Raw genomic sequence first — 19,545 nt, 5'->3', positions numbered from 1 at the left:
CCAGGCTGAAACACAGCACTTCATAAGGTAATTCAAATTCTTTCATCTGCATCAGTTCCTCAAAGCACTGTATACAATTATCACCAATTGAAAAGGCATAAGAGCAGTCTTTATGTAAATTAAAGAGTTAATCAACTCATTACATCTGAAGCAGCCCAAACAGGAAGCATTTAAATCAGAAGTCATTAGGTGTGTACCACATACATGATAATTGTAAAAACAGATTAAAAGGGTGCATTACTAAGATCAAAAGAACAGGAAGCTTACAATTTGGATATAGTTAAGACATTAGGATTTGGAACAGCAGTGTAAGGCTATCTGCCAGAGATCATGACGCCTATTCATTTTAAACTGAGGTAAACCTATAAACCCAAATGTATGAGCTCTTTTCTTTGAAGGTTTTCTTTTGAAAGACAAGCATTTCCTTTTGCAGGATGATGATAATAGAAATCCTGAACTCTGTCAGAATTCATCTGGGTTCTGTGACACCACTTCCTCTTCAGAGACTGTAGAGACAGGGAAAGGGGCTACTCCTTCTCAGAAATAAATCCTCAAGAGACGGGTAGCTGGCCAGCCCCTGGACAGGGGAGCACCTGGTATTGAGATAACTAAGTGAAAAGGCAGCAAGTTTGCGCATAACTCGGCTTTCTTCTCCAAATGCACACAGACTAGTGGAGTAGTGGAGACAAAACAGCTTCACTCCGAGCTCTGCCGGCACATCAGTCAATTTAATAGAATTTAGCACAGCCGTCATGGACCAAAGGATTTATCAAAAGGTCCCACAGAAAGCAGAAGAATGAAACCTTTAATACAGTCACCGGCTCAAGCAATTAAAGGATTATAGAAAGAGATGCATTCATCTACAAGAGCTGTCGTCTGGCTCGATTTGGAACCCTCCACTGACATTGCTACTAAATGGCACCAGCTCCAGTCCAGAGCCACGCTTATTGTACAGTTCAAGTCTCACAAATTATTCAATTTTAGATAAACCCACATTTAGAGATAACATTGCTGCATAAAATAGCATTTTAATAGATGGCAAATTTACATTTAAAAAAAATAACAAAACACTTTTTAACCAACCGAGTTAACCATCTCAAAGAGATCATTTTTTTGAAAGTCACAGAAACAATTATTTATAAGTTGTTGCTTGCTGAACACATCAAAAGTTATGATATACAGTATGAGGAAAATGGTTGGTTCCTAATTGGTGGCTTTGTTTTGAGACCACAGTAGTGCTTGAAATGAAGCTTGTGCTTTACAAACTGTACATGCTATATTTTGTGAGAACCCATGCACAATAATAATAATAATAATAACAATAATAATCTGATGATGAAAGAGTGCTTTCTCCCCAAGTAAAACCAGTGTGCACAAACAACATATTAATACCATCTGGAGCTCCAATGATTTCATATTGCAACATGGAGAATTGCTTTCACTATTCCCTTAAAATACTTGTGGGAAATATCTTACCCATAAAAAAGCCTAAGATCATTTTCACTACTATTTAACCCTTGACAGTAGCAATTAAGCACAATGACCATTCAGATACTTGTAATTTTAATATGCTATCTAATTTGGTTAGCATATACACGGGATAAAGTACAGCACGTTCATGTTAAATCACCACATAATGCCAGACCATGGTAGTTGGAGACCTCAACTGAGTGCTTCAAGAAAGCTGTGAAGCTTATGAGAGAAAGCAGAAGGGGGTCTCGTTCCCCTGGTCCCTGCATCTCATCTTGTGAGATAGAAAAGTACCAGTATCCTTAAAACAAAGCAGGACGAGAAACGATCATTTTAATGATACGAGGTAAATCTTGCAGCATCTGGGCCCTTTTTTAAAAAGCAGACTGTTGCAGTACACAAGATGTACATTACAGAAAGAACATTGCTTCATTGAGCACACAGCTGTTTCCCTGATCACATAAGAGACCCCACACAGCCATTCTGTGATGGGTTATGCCGTCATCTCAGTCTGGCAAACGTAAGTAAATGGCCATGCATGGTGTATCTTTTGAGAGAATCCATCTTTATGGCTTTACTTTGGTACATTTGATTTCTATAAAAATGTCGCCATTAATGATAATAGAGGAGTACGGTAAGTATCCATGGCAAAAGAAGGGGAAAATAATCTGTATTGTTTTATGGTATTCATCAATTAACCTTATGATCTTCGTAGTTCTGTCTTGCTGATTTTGTAAAGTGTTCTGACAAATAATACAGAATTGGATTAGTTTTGTTAGAAATTATTCGCAGTTCATCAACAATGTAAGAACTGATAAGATGAGCAAGTTCCTGTGTGACCATTGAGGAAAGCAATTACAGTCTATGATGTTATGTTGAACAACCGCTGCCTTAGAATTCCCTCCCAAAGAGCACCAAATCAGATGTCGCTCAGGAAATTGCATGGACACCTCATTTCCATTAAAATCAAAAAATGATAGCCTCCTCTTCCATCAATGACAGACCGTCTTTTACAATACACTCCTCACATTCCCTGCCACACAAAGACTAAGCTGACATAATATAACTTTCAATGCACTTCAGGCAAAACATTACTTTACCCTTAATGAATTCACACTGGATTTTCCCCTGATCGACATTAATTTAGGCCTATGGTGAATGATTCAAACAAAACAAGGTTCTTTAGCAATTATATAAATGTAATTATGGGTAGATGAAAGAATAAATATTATAACATTTTTGAATGAAAAACATAAGATTGGATAAATTTCCAAAGCAGTCCTTAATTTTCATCACTGAAAACAACATGTGAACAACTGAAAAGTTTTACTCTGTAAGTTTGCTCAAAATGAATAAACAATGGCATATATTCAGTAAAACCAACTGTATATATGATAAATGAATACCCCCCAGTAAGGATTATTATTTTTATATAATAATACATGAACAAATTCAAAACTGTGTAAATACATTTTAAAGTCTCACAACCCCTCCAGTATGTTATACAATCTAAAAATGTAACCCAGAAACTGCATACAGATTAAAATTAGCAGAGAAATTGTTTGGGGTAACATAAACTGGTATGATGGTTATGATCTGGTATAATTTTCGATGGATGAAGCATTTTGTACATGAGAATACCACTATTACATAGTCAACTGCTCAGTGTTAAATCAACTCTGACAAAATACATGTAATTCTGATCAGGTACATATGATCCCTATTGGACACACAGAAACTGTTAGAGTTGAACAACTACTACTTATACTAACACTGCTATTACTATTACTGCTGCTGCTGCTGCTGCTGTGTGTGTGTGTGTGTGTGTACATGTATATGTGTTTCTTATTTTTTACTGTTGAATATTTTTTTTGTCTTTTGTCACAATTTAGGGGGAAACAATGGCCCAGATTCCTGAAATCAATTTTATTTAGAGGGACATAAATACAAATCAAAGCCAAAAAACTTAAAATAAATTAGATAAATAAACCAAAACAAAAATATTATACTACCATGCATTATGTTCAGAATATGTGCAATTGGTTTTCTGTTTGCTTCACTCCCATTATTTTGCTGCAGTACTTAATCATCGGTCACAGAAGCTAGGTGGCAGTAATATGCTTTTTATTTCGAAATGTAATCTCAGCTCAGGTCGAACACTAAACCAAAGAAGACATGCATTTTCCTTCTTACAGCAAAGGCATATTTGAATAGGTTACTTGTGTCGTCTTTATTTGAAATAATGGAATGATCAACTCAACAACAAACAGATGATTACAAAAGAGGAACGGTGTGATGATACTATAGCGAAGCTAAAAACATATATATACATCTGCTGATAGCTACTTGGCTATTTTGTTCATTTGCTTGCTATTTTTGCTGAACCATCTACTTCAGTCGAAATGATGCTGACATTTTTTTTCAAATGGCACTTCATTACAGTAGGCATTTCACTCCGCATGCTTGTACAGACTGATTGGACGAGAGTGCTAATATCAGTGTTCAATGTTATCAAGTTCAGGTGAAATTGAGATCCAGCAGACCCATTTTCATCAGCAATATCTGAGGTATGTTTCTCAAATAGTACAGGGTCAGTTATGGAGGCAGTTTTAACAGTGATACATAGCAATATTTTAGGTATTTTCTTGTGGGAATTTACTTCATGGCCACAGATTGCAGTCTCCGTTATCCTTCTCATTGAACTGGAAGCTGCACTACTGATCTGGAAAACTACTTAACAGCATGTGCTGCATTTCAACAGCAAAACTTAGCCAAATGGCTTAACCTTTAACAATTTGTCTGACTAATACTACGCTTGCATGCATTTTGAAAACAATTTGATGACCTAATTGTTTATCTTAGTAATATTGTTTTGGTTATTAATTAATTAATTTTTGTTCAGTCATATGTTGCTAGTCACAAGTCATGTAATTTCAATTGTTTTACTTTTATCTGCCATTTCATGGTGCATAATTGCCTAGATGTTACATAATGGAACTAGGTATGCTACAGACAAAGATAATAGGTACTCTGTTTAAGTTTTGACAATAACAGATACCTTGCAGCTTGTCAGTGTGATATACCAATGTCACTGCTATTGCCTAGCATTTAGAACTGCAACAATGACCCTGGTCACTGGGCTCGTGGGAAAATGAAACCTATTTGATTTCCCTATGGATATAGCCTGTGACAGCAGTTATAAAACAGGACAGTTAATAAAAGTTCTGAATTTAGCTATATGGGTGTAAATTAAACTTGTAAATTATTGCCAAGCTAAGGAGTTGACTAGGTTAATAAAACCTTAAAAATGAACCCTTGGTGGGATAGCCAACAATTTACATACAATTCTAATAAATATCAAAAGATATTACTAATGTCATTGTAATGGGTACGGTACTATATTCCAAATGCTGAATTAAATAACTGTTGCTGTTCCGTCCACTATTTAGTTTCCAAGCAGTGTACACACTCAGGGCACACCACTGACCAATGGGTATTGCTGGCGAGTGATGGGTCATGGTCATCCTGGCCAACTGAATCCCTTCCGCTCTGGCTGATGCAATGACCAATTATGCATTGCTCTGCAGGGCTGCTGGATATGGTTCGCACTGGCACAATCCGCGTGTGATACTAGACCGTCACGTGGGGCTCATCCTTCTCAAGGAAACAGTCTCACAACTGGATTCACCACCCAATCATTCCCCCCAGCCTCCTTTCTTTTTGTCACAGTTTACAAAACTATTGGGAATAATTATTTTATTCTTCATTGGATAGACACTTTATGGTACTCACCAAAACTGCACCTGAAATATGTTTTCAGCTGTACAGTGAAAACATATGTGATACTGTAATATATGGGTTAGATGGGAAGTGTGGTGCGTTGTCAATACCAAATGTGTATATAGGAAAAACTATAAAATCACTCTGGCTAAATGCATTATTGAAAGTATGAATTAATTTTTCTCTCTCTCTTTCTGTCTGTCTGTCTATCTATCTGTACCCGCGCGTGTATGCGTGCTCGTGTCTGTCTATGGATATGTACCACGGTCAAAATTTGAAATTTGAACAAAAATCGCTCACTTCAGAACCATGGACAGTTCTACTAGACGCTCTCTCATGAGGCTATTTGAAGGCAGCTACCAAAGCACCCAGAAATATAAAATATATACGCCCTCTTCAGCCAACTTTAAAACATCATCTTACTATCCATAAGAAATGGGTGTATTCCAACAACCATATTCTCCAAAGACATGAATGTGCGTTAAAGTTTGAGTAGATAAAAACACTATCAAGCAGGACGAGGAATAACTAGCTGTTTAAAAACAAGCAAACGGTTTGGAAACTTATAAGCTTTTTGACAACGCTGGCTTAGGCTACATATCTAACACGATACAATTCGTGACGTTCCCAGTTAATGACCTCATTGATTTTTTTTTCTTACAAAATAGATTCAATCTTAAATCCTTATAAATACTTACATGTTATAGGGTAAATTAAGTACGCCCATACAATTTTAATGTACAGGTGGAATCCAGCAATCTTGTTAGGATCATACTCTCTAGATAGGCTACTTTTCTGCTGGATTTTCTGGATCGCCGTCTTTTGCTACGCATTGAATGACGAAATAATAAACTGAATTTTGTCATCAGTCAGAATTGAACAGAAATATGTAAATACGTGTGCATATGGTGAAATGCAATGAGCTAATTATCGCGATAACACTTGCTGACACGATTAGACGAATCACAGTTTACATGATATGAATGAAGAACAACGGTTTCTCTGACCAAGAGAAAGATGTTAGGATTGGCACAACGTTGTCTGATTCGATTCGACTCTTTATCGATATGATCCAGTTTTACGAAACATTATCCATTCTCACTACATTCCAGAACATTAGTGGGGTTAAGCCAATGTTTTACTTTTTTGTTTTCAGTATTTGCCAACGATTCCAGTTTCAATATTTAACCAGCTCGTTAGGCTCTTTGAAATGTTTTAAGCGGCCAGCTTTGAAATACCGTTTAGCTTAGAATGAGTTGCACAACAATCACAATGTTAGAAAGGTGAGAAAAGGAAAAAACAGCCAGAGCCATCTCTGTATTGCAATATTTCTCCAATAAAGTCAAGGTAGAGTGGGATAGCCTCGGAATATTATAACACAAAAATCTGAAATGTGTCGCTTGTTATATATTTTTAATATATCTTGTCAATCCGTCAGATAGTGTGCTTTTATATGTATCATGATGTAAGCTAGGCTACTGTACGATTTACAACACGACCTTTTTTCGGGGAGCAAATCCATTTCACTACGGGCACTTCTAGAATGTAAGCAGTACGCTTAAATAAAGGTGACTGTGATGCCAGGGTTCATCCATTACAAGTCAGGAGGTGGACTGATGGCTTTTCATACAGAGCAACACTAGCAAATGACATAATTTATATCTTCAAAGGCAATGCACGGATAGCAATACTAGGAACCAATACTAGCTTGAAGACAACCATTATGTGATATTCTGAAGATTACTGAGACCAGATGGTCTACGATTTGAAGAAAATCATTATTATTTTAGTTTACCCCAACTATAATCGCTAGCTAAGATACAGTTTACAGAAGTGTTTGACAGAGCACCTCCTCAAAATTTAAGATCACAAATAGTTTACTCTATTTGCGATCTTAAATATGTTTAACACACTTAATAAGCATCAGGTTGAAGTTATATTGAAGTTCAAGTATTCACTTATGTTCGCTATAATAATAATAATAATAATACTAATAATAATAATAATAAAACGTACCTCATTTAGTAGTCTGCAGTTTAACTATTGGCGGTGATATGCAGCTGGCGTCTCAGGTTACAAGATGGTTTCAGAATTCGAAAGATTTTTTTGAGTCTTCACCGAGCTTACCCTTCCGCTAAGTCCAAGTGCTCTTAAGAAGATACTTCAAGTCCTTGACATGAATAAATCAGTTGTCTCATTTTAATAGGAGCATGAAGTCCAGAGTGTAAGGTTCTCCGGCAAAGAAGATACTGTCTCTTGGGACACGGAATCCACGTGCGAACAGCGCCCTGAATGAATGTAATGGGTAACAGCCTAAACAGCGTCCTGGAACTGACAAGTTTCTTCCATTCTTAACTCTTTGAAAAAAGATTTGATTGGCATCATATGCCCATCCCCTTTATTAATGTATCTACATGTTTGTGTCCATTGATTGGTCTAAACCCTTCATTTGTCCATCCATATCCTATTCATAATATTATATTGAGCCCAGTCTTTCCATTAGCCCAGATCTTAGGTATGAATGGATACCGCAGTTTTTGAGAGGCTACATTTATGAATATTCAGTGCCTATCTTTAGTTTTCAACGACTACATCATTCCTCCCATAAAACTGTTCTACTTTTCCCAGGGTTTGTAATGAAGCTAGCGATCGAGAGATATACCAGCAGAGTGGCGCATAAGCGGCATGAACTGTGTAGCCTAATGCGGTCCCTAAAATGCAAAACAGCAGGACAATAAATAATAAGAATTACACAGCAAGAGAGCTCCCATCTCTAACCTTCCTGTCGCTTTGCCGCTAGGATATGAAGCTTCTTCTTCCACAGCGACGTAATTATATAGTGGGAATCGTGTACCGTTTTCGCCGTCTCTCCTCTCTACCTTAAAGAACGGCGGTTCTCTTTCTGTATCCACAGCACGATCTCGCTCTCCTTCTCAAAGCAACCAGCAAAGGCAACTTGCATACAAAACAGCTGACTCAATCCACGAGCAACATATCAAGATAAGAGAGAGGGAAAGCAACGGCTACGCGCATGTGAACACAGGACCATGGTTCATACAAGCAGTACACCCACGACGAAATTTCGTGCCATCCCCTTTCAAACCTCTGGCCTTTAATAGAAAACGTTCATCCACACAGCAAATTCGCGTTGCTTATCAGAACGTGTCAGCGTTATGATAGTAATTTAATTCTAAACTGGCTTATAAATGGAATGCAAATGTGTCTTTCATTAGATCACGAACACTTAGTTTGTTTAAAGAATTGTGTATGTATATGCCCGTGTGCTGACGGAAAGAAAATATATGGTAATTTACGCCTTAATGTACGATTGAGGCACATAACCTTGCAGACATCTGCCACACTAGAAGGTAATCTAGGAATGCTTTATCTAGAAACATACTGGAAAGATATGCTTCTGTTATTCAAACATTTTGAAAAGTCCATTCATACATTTCCCATCTCATCACCTTTGTTTTCAGTGTACTTGCTTTGGCTCTGCATCGGTTAGATTCTACAAAATTAATAAAGCATAATTATGATACAAAAAAAGAGGATCCCCCCCGCCAAGTCTGCCCATCCTCCCTCCCCACCCCCCCACCCCCCACCCCAAGTCTGCCCATCCTCCCCCCTCCCGCCAAATCTGCCCACCCTCCTCTGGCTGTCATGGTCTGGCCCCTGAGTACATCTCAGAGTTATTGACTTAATATGTGTCTCCAAAAAACATCAGATCAGCATCCCAGGGATGTCTGTGTGTCTCCAAAACTGGGGAAGATAAAGGATTTTTAAGAGGCCACTGGTCTGTAGGACGCCTCACCAGAACAAACTGTATTGAGTTGAGAGAATGTCATTTCCTTTTGACCATTGTGATAGATTTTTTTTATTGGTATTCTTATTGTTGTTTCATGACGATACAAGTTGCAGTCCTTGCACACATTAAATGATTGAAATGAACGTATGTAAATACTCGGAAAATAAGTTGACGGGACTCTACAAGCAATTAGTTATATTCAACAAAGTATAATTCCCCGATAAAGCGGAATTCAGTCACTCTCCACCTGCAATGGGTAATGGTTATATAAAGCGCTAAAGACCTCTAAACTAACAAACTAATGATTTATATTACTAATCTCGTCATGCTTTATATTAATGAGTGCTGTTCAGCATATAATCAATGGCAAAACTGTCACTGAAAAGTATGAAATCAACAGCAGGAGGTTAGCCAGAGTTCAAAATGATGTCTAAAGTTTAATGTTAAGCAGCGTCATTATTTAAAGGGCGAGTTCACTGGTATTTAATAGCAAGATAACGGAAATGTCAGGGGCACTTCAGTTTCATTTGCTATGCCTCCTACGGAGCAATCAGGGTACTTATGAAAATAAGAGGCACTTCTCTCTGTATGGAAACACACGTTCTCTCTCTCTCTCTCTCTCTCTCTCTCTCACACACACACACACACACACACACACACACTAACGGATGTTAATCCTACTTCACTTCGTAGGCTACTTACTTTGTACTGACGTACTGCTACCAACTGAACTGATTTGACAGATAGTTTTTCGCACTTAACAACAAGCATGATATTGCACGACTTGACAACCAACTTGCAGCTATCACTGAAAATGTTAAAACCAATCAAGAAAGGTTAAACTGGCAGACTTTCGATGTCTTCTTGTCAGCGTGCTCTGCTGTTTTCTGTAATCAGTGTAAAGCTACAGCCCGAGCCACTGAGCAATAAAACTGATTGCATATTGTGTATGTCATAGCAATCTTAGCACGAGGCTAACAAGCACAGAGGAGGGAATACCCAGTTTATGAGTTTTGAGATTTGTGGAGCACATCAGGTGCTGTTAGCCGTACTTCCTTACTAATGATTCTATTTCCCAAGTTACATACTAAAGTGATCCGCTAACACTCTGATAACCGCACTTGGTGCACTGGTACAGTTTCACCTTTGGGACTGCTGTGATTTGTGCCTCGTATATGCCAAATAATTAAACGTTGCTTTCAGATACCAAGGATGGACCAGAACAAAAGTGCATCCAAGTAAAACAAAACCAGGCAGAGGACGAGGGATCACCGTTTTCAATTGTACACTGCTGTCCCTCAACGTCCAGCAGTAACTGAGGGTGTCATATTTATTTTGCCATCACCTTGTCATTCTCTCAAATACTACTGTAATGGTGGAATGTTAAGTATAATGAAGCTAAAAATGAATTGGTTCAATATAGGCTGATTGCACTATAGGAAAACATATTTCCAAAGTAATACTTTACTTATTGAACCATTGACTAGTTATCTCTAATTAACTGAACAGAATTTTCAAGTAGCTAAATAATTTGTTTCACACTACAAATTAAACCATCATTATGCATTCCAGTGATTAATATAAACATTGACACGAATACGATGACGTGCTCCGCAAAACCGAAAAAAGAGAATATACAATTCTTTAGGTTCTGAAAACCCCGGCAAATGTTTAAAAAAGCATGAATGGCCAGCGCACCAATTGTTTCAAAAGAACACTTCGTTTATTCCAAACGCTAGCAGTAGTTTACGAACGCGTTTCGGCAATCCTGCCTTTTTTAATATAAACGTTGAACATCACCATTTTCACCAGCATAGTCACTGAGCCAATGTTGTGCTATTCTGAAGGCATCCTTATTGGCCTTGATTGACATGCCAGCCTTTCTGTTCACTAACTCTGGGATTTAAAACAACTGAGGTTTAAAGCAACTGTTAATAGGCAACAGCGGAATAATAACATAAGTAGGGGAGTGTATTCGGTATCTTGAAGTCCTCTGCCGTCAGTCATAATAGTTTAGGGGCAACGTGTCAACATGATTGGTCTCTTGTAGAAATCCCCTCTGTATTAATTTTCAACAGTGGAAGGAAAGGTGCACCTATATGGCATCCAGGAACCGTAGCTTTGTGAATGCTTGCAAATTTTAATCCAGAAAAGCGGTCCTCTCTATCAGGTTTAAAAGGCATTACATTCCACAGAAGTTCAAGTCATAGTACAGGCTGTAAGCTACAGCTGGACAGATTCATTTTCGCGTAGGAAGTGTGTGGACCTGGTGGGCGTGCCAATGAAGCCATTACTCTCTTGTCAACCACCAATCAACAAGCGATTAATAAATTACTGTCGCTATGTGGTCAGCTTTCAATCACGTTCAAAGTTGACTATTCCCAATGCGTGAAAACAGACAGGCACGTCGAAAACAAAACACATCCCTTAATACCAATGTTTTCTTAATGACGATTAAACGGTTGTGCTTGAAAGGACCTTCGCGACCAATATCTTCCATAAATTGCCCGTTAAAATCGCCAAGGGGTAAAACTGATAAAATCCAGAGACTATACGCGATAGTGCATTCAATTTAATTAAATATGTTTTCACACAAATGCTCGAAAATACTAGTATGTTTTACCAATATGGCTTCGATTCAGTAGCCTACTCATTTTAGAAACAGAAGTAATTGCATTATCCTTTGCCGTCAAATGATAAATAACGATAAAACACTTTACAGACCAAAAAGTGAACTCAGAGGGCCTCCATGAACATCGAAAGGTAAGAATAATAATAACAACAACTTTAATAACAATACTAATACAGTAAAATTGAAAGTATAAGCGATTCTCACTGCAGATCCAAAGTAGCCTATACAAGGCTATGTATGCTACATATCAAATGACACATGGCGTTTTGAACGCTCCATCCATTGAAGAGTAGCCTAGGTTTTTTCAGTGTTGTAGAACTCCATTGCTTTCAATTACCAGTGATGATTGTTACATCAGCATTAGAATGTTCAGGTAAGAACATTATCTTAATCCACGTTGCACCTAGCATCGGAATTAATGGTAATCATGGTATTAAGGTACCCATAGTGTCACTAAACTGATTTATGAAATTGTTTCTACTCTAAAATGCATATCACTATGTAAAGATGAACAAAACTAAGTTGGCTAAAACAAAAATTGAACGTCCGTTAAACAAACGCAAGGACACATGTGCATTGCACATGCTACAGTACTGTAAAAAATGTATAGCAATATGTTTTATATTACACTGAATAAAGTTTGAAGAACTATGAAGAAACAAACAGTCAAGACGATCCGTAAAAAAAGAAAATAAAAAACAGATGGCGCCTTAGGTCTGAACATTGCATTTTGAATCGTGGGCTATTCATTATGATGCTTATAATAAAATCAAAATACACACGTTTTGTTTCCTCGGTATAAAGCATAAAAAATCTGAAAATCGCGAAAGATTGCAGATGGAAGGCAGGGGTGGAAGCGGACTCTAGCGGTAAAAGGCAGACCTTGCTGTCCATGGTTCTGAAACATTTAGGGACAAAGACATTTCCTTTCACAATTCGGTAACACACCTCGAATGAAACGTTAGCTGGAAATCCATTTCCTTAACTCTTGAACCTGATAGGTGTGCTGTTTGGAAGTCCACTAATTGGCCATAAGAAATGGTATAGTTTCTGAAATGCTATCAAACTCATAAACATCTCTGCCAGAGGTTAGTTGCATTCAGGTTTTCATTTTCAAACCAATGCCAGCTGAAACGCCCTTTAACCAGTTTTCTTCTTAAACGACATTCTAAAAGTAAACTATCTACAAATAAAGTCAAACAGCGATCTCTGCTGGGATTTATGCTATGAGGTGCCTTTTCCAATGTAGGCTACTTTCAACATTAAACTGATTACAAACCGCACGCTTCCCTTTAGCTTAACGAGTGTCGTTTACAACAATCATTAACAAATGTGTGAATGTAAAATTTAGGTGATGCACAACATTAGTTGAAGCAGGGTCCTATTGGACGTGTAAAAGAGCATGCAGTCGAATTGATAGTGAGTGGGATTTTAAGCTTTATGTGCAAAACGAGCCGATTCAAACACATTCAATGGCAATGCATGTCCGTATTGTCATCGTGATGCAAAACGAAGGATAAACATCTGTATGACGTCCCACTGCTGCAAGAAAGAAAAGCATTTAGTCGCTTACCTGCTTAAATCAGGACAGACAGAAGTTCCCAAGTCTCTCGAGATCCAAATAGAAGGGCGTCAATGTCACTCCGAACCCAAAGAAATGTTCGCGGAGTGCAGCGAATTTCTATAGGAAAATCCAGGGTTGCACTCAGCCTGAGAATACAAAGAGCTGCAGCTCCTCACTGCGCCAAGCACAAACCTCAAAGATCCATTAAACAGAGGGTGATTAATTCAAGGCAAACCCCTGATTGAAAACTCCGCTGCTCCATTGGCTTTATTTATTCCAAACAGACCAGGAGTCGGTTTCCATCACCAAGAAGCAAGACCGATTCGTCCTGGTGGCACCACGTTTTACCACTGACAACCATTTATATTTTGTTGCAAAACTGAAGGGTGAACTTTACGGCAAATGCATGTTAGTGCAGAAGCATCGCAGGAGGGCGTGTAGGTAAATCTCATAATCAGATTGACACAGTCAGGCTAAAAAATTCAACACAGACCTTCGGAAGTTAATTTCAAATCATTTTGTCGTAGTGTCCCACGTGCGATGCTTTTTAAGTCCCGAAAGGTAGAAAGCGTACAGAATTAATGAACCTTCACTACCAGCACGTCGAAACACAAGGAAACAATTACGCCACAACGTCATTTATCTCTGGATTAATCGGTCACTTAGTTGTCAAAGATTTATTCAGTCGTGCCTCCAATACAGCTACTTTAAATGCATGATTAATTACATAATGAAAAAGAAACGGCCTCAACTCAATAGTATGTAAACTTAAGTGCTGGTCCTACACTGAAAATGCAATAATGAGATAAGGATAAAATATTATCTTCGCTATATTTTCGCACTAACGTATCGGGCAAAACGACCTTCTTCAGCGTGTCAAAGGTAACAAATGCTTATATATATATATATATATATATATATATATAGTGCAGTACGTAATATGGACATAGTCCCTCCATTTTAGAAGAGCAAAAGTAATTGGACAATTGGCTGCTCAGCTGTTCCTTGGCCAGTGTGTGTCTTTTCATCATTAGTGCATGCACAAGAAAGCTAACAAAAGGCCCAGAGTTCATTATACTGTGTAGATGTGGAATTTTCACTTAGTGGCCGTTGCTGTATTCTCTCAATATGAGGACCAAATAAGTGCCAATGGCAGGAAAACACCATCATGGGAAATCAGGAAAAAATCAATCAAAGACACAGACAAAACATTAGGTTTGTCAAAATCAACTGCCTGGTACATTGTTAAAGAGCAAAAGAGCAACTGGTGAGCTCAGTAACAGCAAACAATCCAGCAGACCACGGAAGACCACTATAGTGGATGTCGTATAGTATAGTTGTGAATAAAAACCCATTTTCAACTGTCAAACAGATCGAGAATGCTCTCCAGATGTAGGCATAGATGTGTGAAAGTCTACCATAAAGAGACTACATCAACATAACCTCAGAGGGTTCACCGCAAGATGCAAGCCACTAGTAAGCCTCAAGAACAGAACGGCCAGGTTAGTGTTTGCTTAAAAAAGAAGAAGAAAAAGAAACTGCATTAAAAAAGCTGTAGTTTTGGGGAAAAAAAACTCTTATGGACAGACGAGTTGAGTATTGCCTGTGCCAAAGTGATGGAAGAGTAAAGTTTGGAGAAAGAAAGGAGCTGCTCATGATCCAAATCGCCTCTCATTTATGAAACATGGTGGAGGTTGTGCTATGGCTTGGACATGTATGGGTGGCACTGTAACTGGCTTACTTGTCTTCACTGCTGATGGCAGCAGCAGGATGAACTCTGAGGTATACAGAAACATCTAATCTGCTCAGATCCTACCAAATACCTCAAAAGTAATTTGACGGTGCGTCAACTTTCAGCAAGACAATGACCCCAAACATACTGCTAAAGCAAACAAACATTTTCATGGCCAAAAAGTGAAATGTTCTTGACTGGCCAAATCAATCACCCAACCTGAATCTAACTGAACATGCATTTCACTTGCTGAAGTCAAGACTGAAGTAAAAACGCCCCAGAAACCAACAGGAACTGAAGATGGCTGCAGTACAGGCATGGCAGAGCATCACCAGCGGAAGATACCCAGGGTCGAATGACGTACGATGGGTCGCAGACCCACATAAACACCATCAAATTAAAGTTGACAGTCTGCACTTTAACATCATATTCATAGTTTCATTTCAAATCTAGTGTGCTTGAGTACATAGCTAAAACAACTAAAATGGTCTCACTGAGCAAATAATTATGCACTGAATTGTCTGTATATACACAGTAAAAATGTTTTATTTGTTGTAAATTGTTTGGATTTGAGATCAAAAGATGAATATGAGACAAAAGTAGAGACAATCTGCTTTTAAATTCATGGTATACCATAAGAGTGACACGGTGGCACGGTGGTGCAGTGGGTAGCACTGTTGCCTTGCAGCAAGGAGGTCCTGGGTTCAAGTCAATCTTTCAAGTCCAGGCCTGGGCGTTTCGATGTGGAGTGCTCTACCCGTATCATTGTGGGTTTCCTCTGGGTACTCCGGTTTCCTCCCACTGTCCAAAGACATGCAGGTAGGCTGGTAGGCTAATTGGAGACTGTAAATTGCCCATAGGTATGAGTGTGTGTGTGTGTGTGTGTGAGAATGGTGCATGCGCCCTGCAATAGATTGGCGGCTATATACTGTACATATATAGTATATGAGGGCTATTTTCTTTGTTAAGGTTAATTCAAAGTTAATTCTAAATAGGACATACATATTATTTATTATTTAATGTTAATTCAGGCAGGATCACTGACAAACTATCTTCTGAGTTTATCTATTTTGATATGCTGCAATATACAATATGCATAAGCAATCTTTAAAATGGTACTTTTCCAGTAACATATCAGTTGTATGAACTCATACATGGACTCATATGAGCAGTTTTAGTATAAATGAACTTTCAAGGACTTCCTACACTGCAGCTACTGTGCCTCTAACTTTCATGACACATGCAAAATAAATAGCCCTTTTAGAACTTTTCATTGTTTAAATGTGAATCACTAAGCTTGCATACCAAATGTCAGGGATCATGATATTTGATTAAACAGGAATCAAACAGATTTGGAGAAGACATGCTGCTCAGCTTTACTTTCTCAGCCATAGGGGATTCATTCACATATTATGAGCTTGTTTATGTTTGAAGATAAATACACAGGATTTTTATTAGCAGGGTTTTATATCCATGCCCCTATTCACCATCATTATAACAGGATATCCATGTTAGACATATAGGTACTTCTTTTGGTCCAAATAACACTTTCAGACAGAAATCACTTCTACTCTGTATAATCCATTATAGTAGCAGTTTTGTAGACATGTTCAAACAATATTGATGAACATAATTTTTCTCAGTCATTTTTTACCAAGCACAGTGGTAGTTTTTTTCTTCTCAAATATTAATTGGTGAGTGGCCAAGTTGGGAGTCAGCATATTGCTTATGGTTGTGCTTGTCTGTAGAGGAGTCCCTTTGAGTTGACCTGTCCACAGCTCCCTACCACATACACATTGGCAGAGCAAAAGTGACAGTGTAACATTTCTGTTAAATCTTTTTGCAGAGCCATTCATTATATCATCCTTGCCTTTTCAGTGCATATTGCTAGCATTTAAAAAAAAAATTTTTTGGAAATAAAATAATTGTAGAAAAAAAAACATTTCTGAGGACATGATTGCTACTTTGCATCTATCTGAATTGACTGAGGCAAACGGGTGTTTAAAAATTGTATTTCTGCAAACTCAACTGATACACAAACAAATAGTTTCTGTTCACTTTGGAAAACAATTACTTATGTCTGGAAAGTTTTCCATTTGCAGAAGGTGGTAGGAAGGTTGCATTTGGAAAAGTGAACCTGTGCACTTCAAAGTAGGTCATCATATCAAAGTTCTCTAAACTGAAATGTTACAATGACCTCTTCCTAAGCATTAAGGACATCCAGAAAATCTCTGAAATATTTTTTTCCCCCCCACAACTGGACCTAAAGCAATAAACCCAGTATCTGCAGTTACAGGCAGTTAGAGACAGCTATCATATAATTATTTTATTAGACTGAATCAACAAAATAGATTAAAAAAAATATATAACGCATGCCTTTTCCATTACCCAATCCCTTGAGTAAAAAAAAAACACGTATGTCATTTGCTCATCACTGGCACTGTGATATAATTCAAGTTCAAAAAAGAAAAACTCTGAGTGAAGGGGACAAATAGAAAACACAAAGGTTACATGAAAGCAAAAGCTGAATGCTTATTCTTTTCATATTTTATGTACATGTCCAACTCAAAGATACTATTTGCTGATATAGTGACATTAATATGCGGTGTAAAATAGCACACCATTTAAAATATATGTATTCATAAAATATATGCATTTTTAAAGCTTTGGATCAATATTTAAATTTTCTTTTAAATTTTCAACAAGGGGGCATTTAAGGCAGCAAATTCAGTATTAGGAGACAAGGGAGAGGAGGCTAATAGGTGGAATGTTTGAGGTGATTTATTAAAATCCCACTTTTATTTGCTAAGCCTTTCAGACGAGGGGATGAGAAAGGGGTGCTAGGCATTGCCTGGTACTTATAATTCAGAGGAGGGAGCTGTGAGTGGCAGTTGTTGTAATGGAGTTTCTGCTGACAATGAATTCTAAATATCCATCTAAACATCTAGTTTTTGGGATTAACTCTGTTAGCATTAGCTTCCGTCCTTTTAATGGCATAATGTAAAGAAAGGGTGATCTCTGCATGACCAGGATTGTCTGAGTGATTTGTGTCTTGTCTAAATGGCAGCAGAAATGCATGCCATAGACCTTGTGGTTAAAAGCACTCTGCTTTTAATGACCGAGGTGGAGTGGTTCGATTTGTTCATTTAACTGAGAAGAAAGATCATTTCCGGCAGGGAACTATGAAAGCCATGCCCATTTGTTCACAATGTCTCATTGGTTTTTTCTGATTTGTAAATGAGAAATATTGCTGAGGACAATATGTTTAATATAATTGTCAAAAATTGATTAGTGCTTCATCCAACAATGAACATTTACTGTGCAATTTTCATATAGTGGTTTTAAAATGGTGTCATTCTAAAACCAAGAGCCAGTTCTACCAAACAACAAATCTACCAAATAATGGTAGAGAAATGTGAGTGTCATTCATAATGTAGTGCAAGTACATCACACGTCTATGCCACCATGTCACACAATATGTTAGGGCACTCAGCCTTGCCTGCGGACATATGAACTGCAACCTTCCCGTGTAGGCTTGCATGAGCATCACTGCTGAACATTTGCACTTCTGCACACTGAGCACGCAGTCTTTCACATGCAATCATTGTATAACATGTCCAACCAGAAAGGCAATAGTTGGAAATTATTGCATTTTTGTAAATTGACTCTTCCATAATGATGTACAAACCGCTTCTTTCAAACTACAAAACTACACCACTATTCTGCATCAACCAGAATGCTTTCCTAAATAAAGTTTACAGAGAATTCCTTCTTTCACATGCCTCTGTGTAAGGCAGGTAAAGATTTCCATATAAAATACACAATGGGAGAGAGGATATCCACAGCCTATGTTGCGCAGAAGTGGCATGCAGCAGAAAAGCCATATAATAATGGCAAGTACAGCGGTTCCACACGAATGCCCTTAAGGCAAATAAAAGCCACTGACAGGAATCTCCCTTTCGACAATATAACAACATACAGAACCTCAGCAAAAAATGAAGCGCGGCATAACAAAGCATTCTGTGCTCCTTCATACAGCACTGAACTGGGGATGATAATCTGCCCTAAGGGGAAGAAATCTCCAGAGGAATCCAGATATAGAGGGGGAGCCTATCCTCCGCCTGCTGGTCTGGTGTCGATAGTTAAAGATAAGCTAAATGGTAATATATAGGTAATTGGGCATGTATTGACAAATACATGAAGTGATTGGTCAGATGATAGCCTGAAGTACTAACTGGTCAAATATAAAGTCCAAACAGAGAAATGCATGTTACTGTAACATGCAGATCAGGAGGGGTGGGGAAATGCGCCTACACTTCCAGGTTTCATCAACGCAAGGGCTTGAACCAGGAGAGGGATCTGAGCGAGGCTGTAGTTTGGTGTCTTGCAACTATTCTGTTATGCATAATTTTGCAGTTTTTGAGACCAATGCAATTGCAATTTGGACAGTGAGTATTTGACTTCTTTGGAACTCTGTTAGGTGCCTTATGTTGCTTTGTTGTTAAGTTGCTTACAAATCACAGTGCTTATTGCCTTTGTAGTTGTGATTTCATGCCTTC

At 38.0% G+C, this 19,545-nt stretch overlaps 1 protein-coding gene across 4 annotated transcripts in view; it reads right to left on the bottom strand.

The window, feature by feature from the left end:
* The window catches only part of LOC118217269 (protein ELFN1-like), a 146,808-nt gene that overhangs the window by 121,975 nt on the left and 5,288 nt on the right, over positions 1 to 19,545 (bottom strand). Inside the window, exon 4 of one of the 4 annotated variants that reach the window (XM_035399136.1) lies at positions 13,264 to 13,400. The exons of 1 other annotated variant lie outside the window; for it this stretch is intronic. The gene's annotated coding sequence lies outside the window, so the exon portion shown is untranslated. Of the gene's footprint in view, positions 1 to 7,266; positions 8,341 to 13,263; positions 13,401 to 19,545 lie in introns of those variants that run through there. 2 more of the 4 variants (XM_035399154.1, XM_035399170.1) reach the window with 2 other exon arrangements.

This window comes from Anguilla anguilla, chromosome 2, assembly GCF_013347855.1.
Source record: "Anguilla anguilla isolate fAngAng1 chromosome 2, fAngAng1.pri, whole genome shotgun sequence".
Taxonomy (NCBI): Eukaryota; Metazoa; Chordata; class Actinopteri; order Anguilliformes; family Anguillidae; genus Anguilla; species Anguilla anguilla.
Note: the sequence above shows the minus strand (reverse complement) of the source record. Positions and strands in the feature narration are given on the sequence as shown.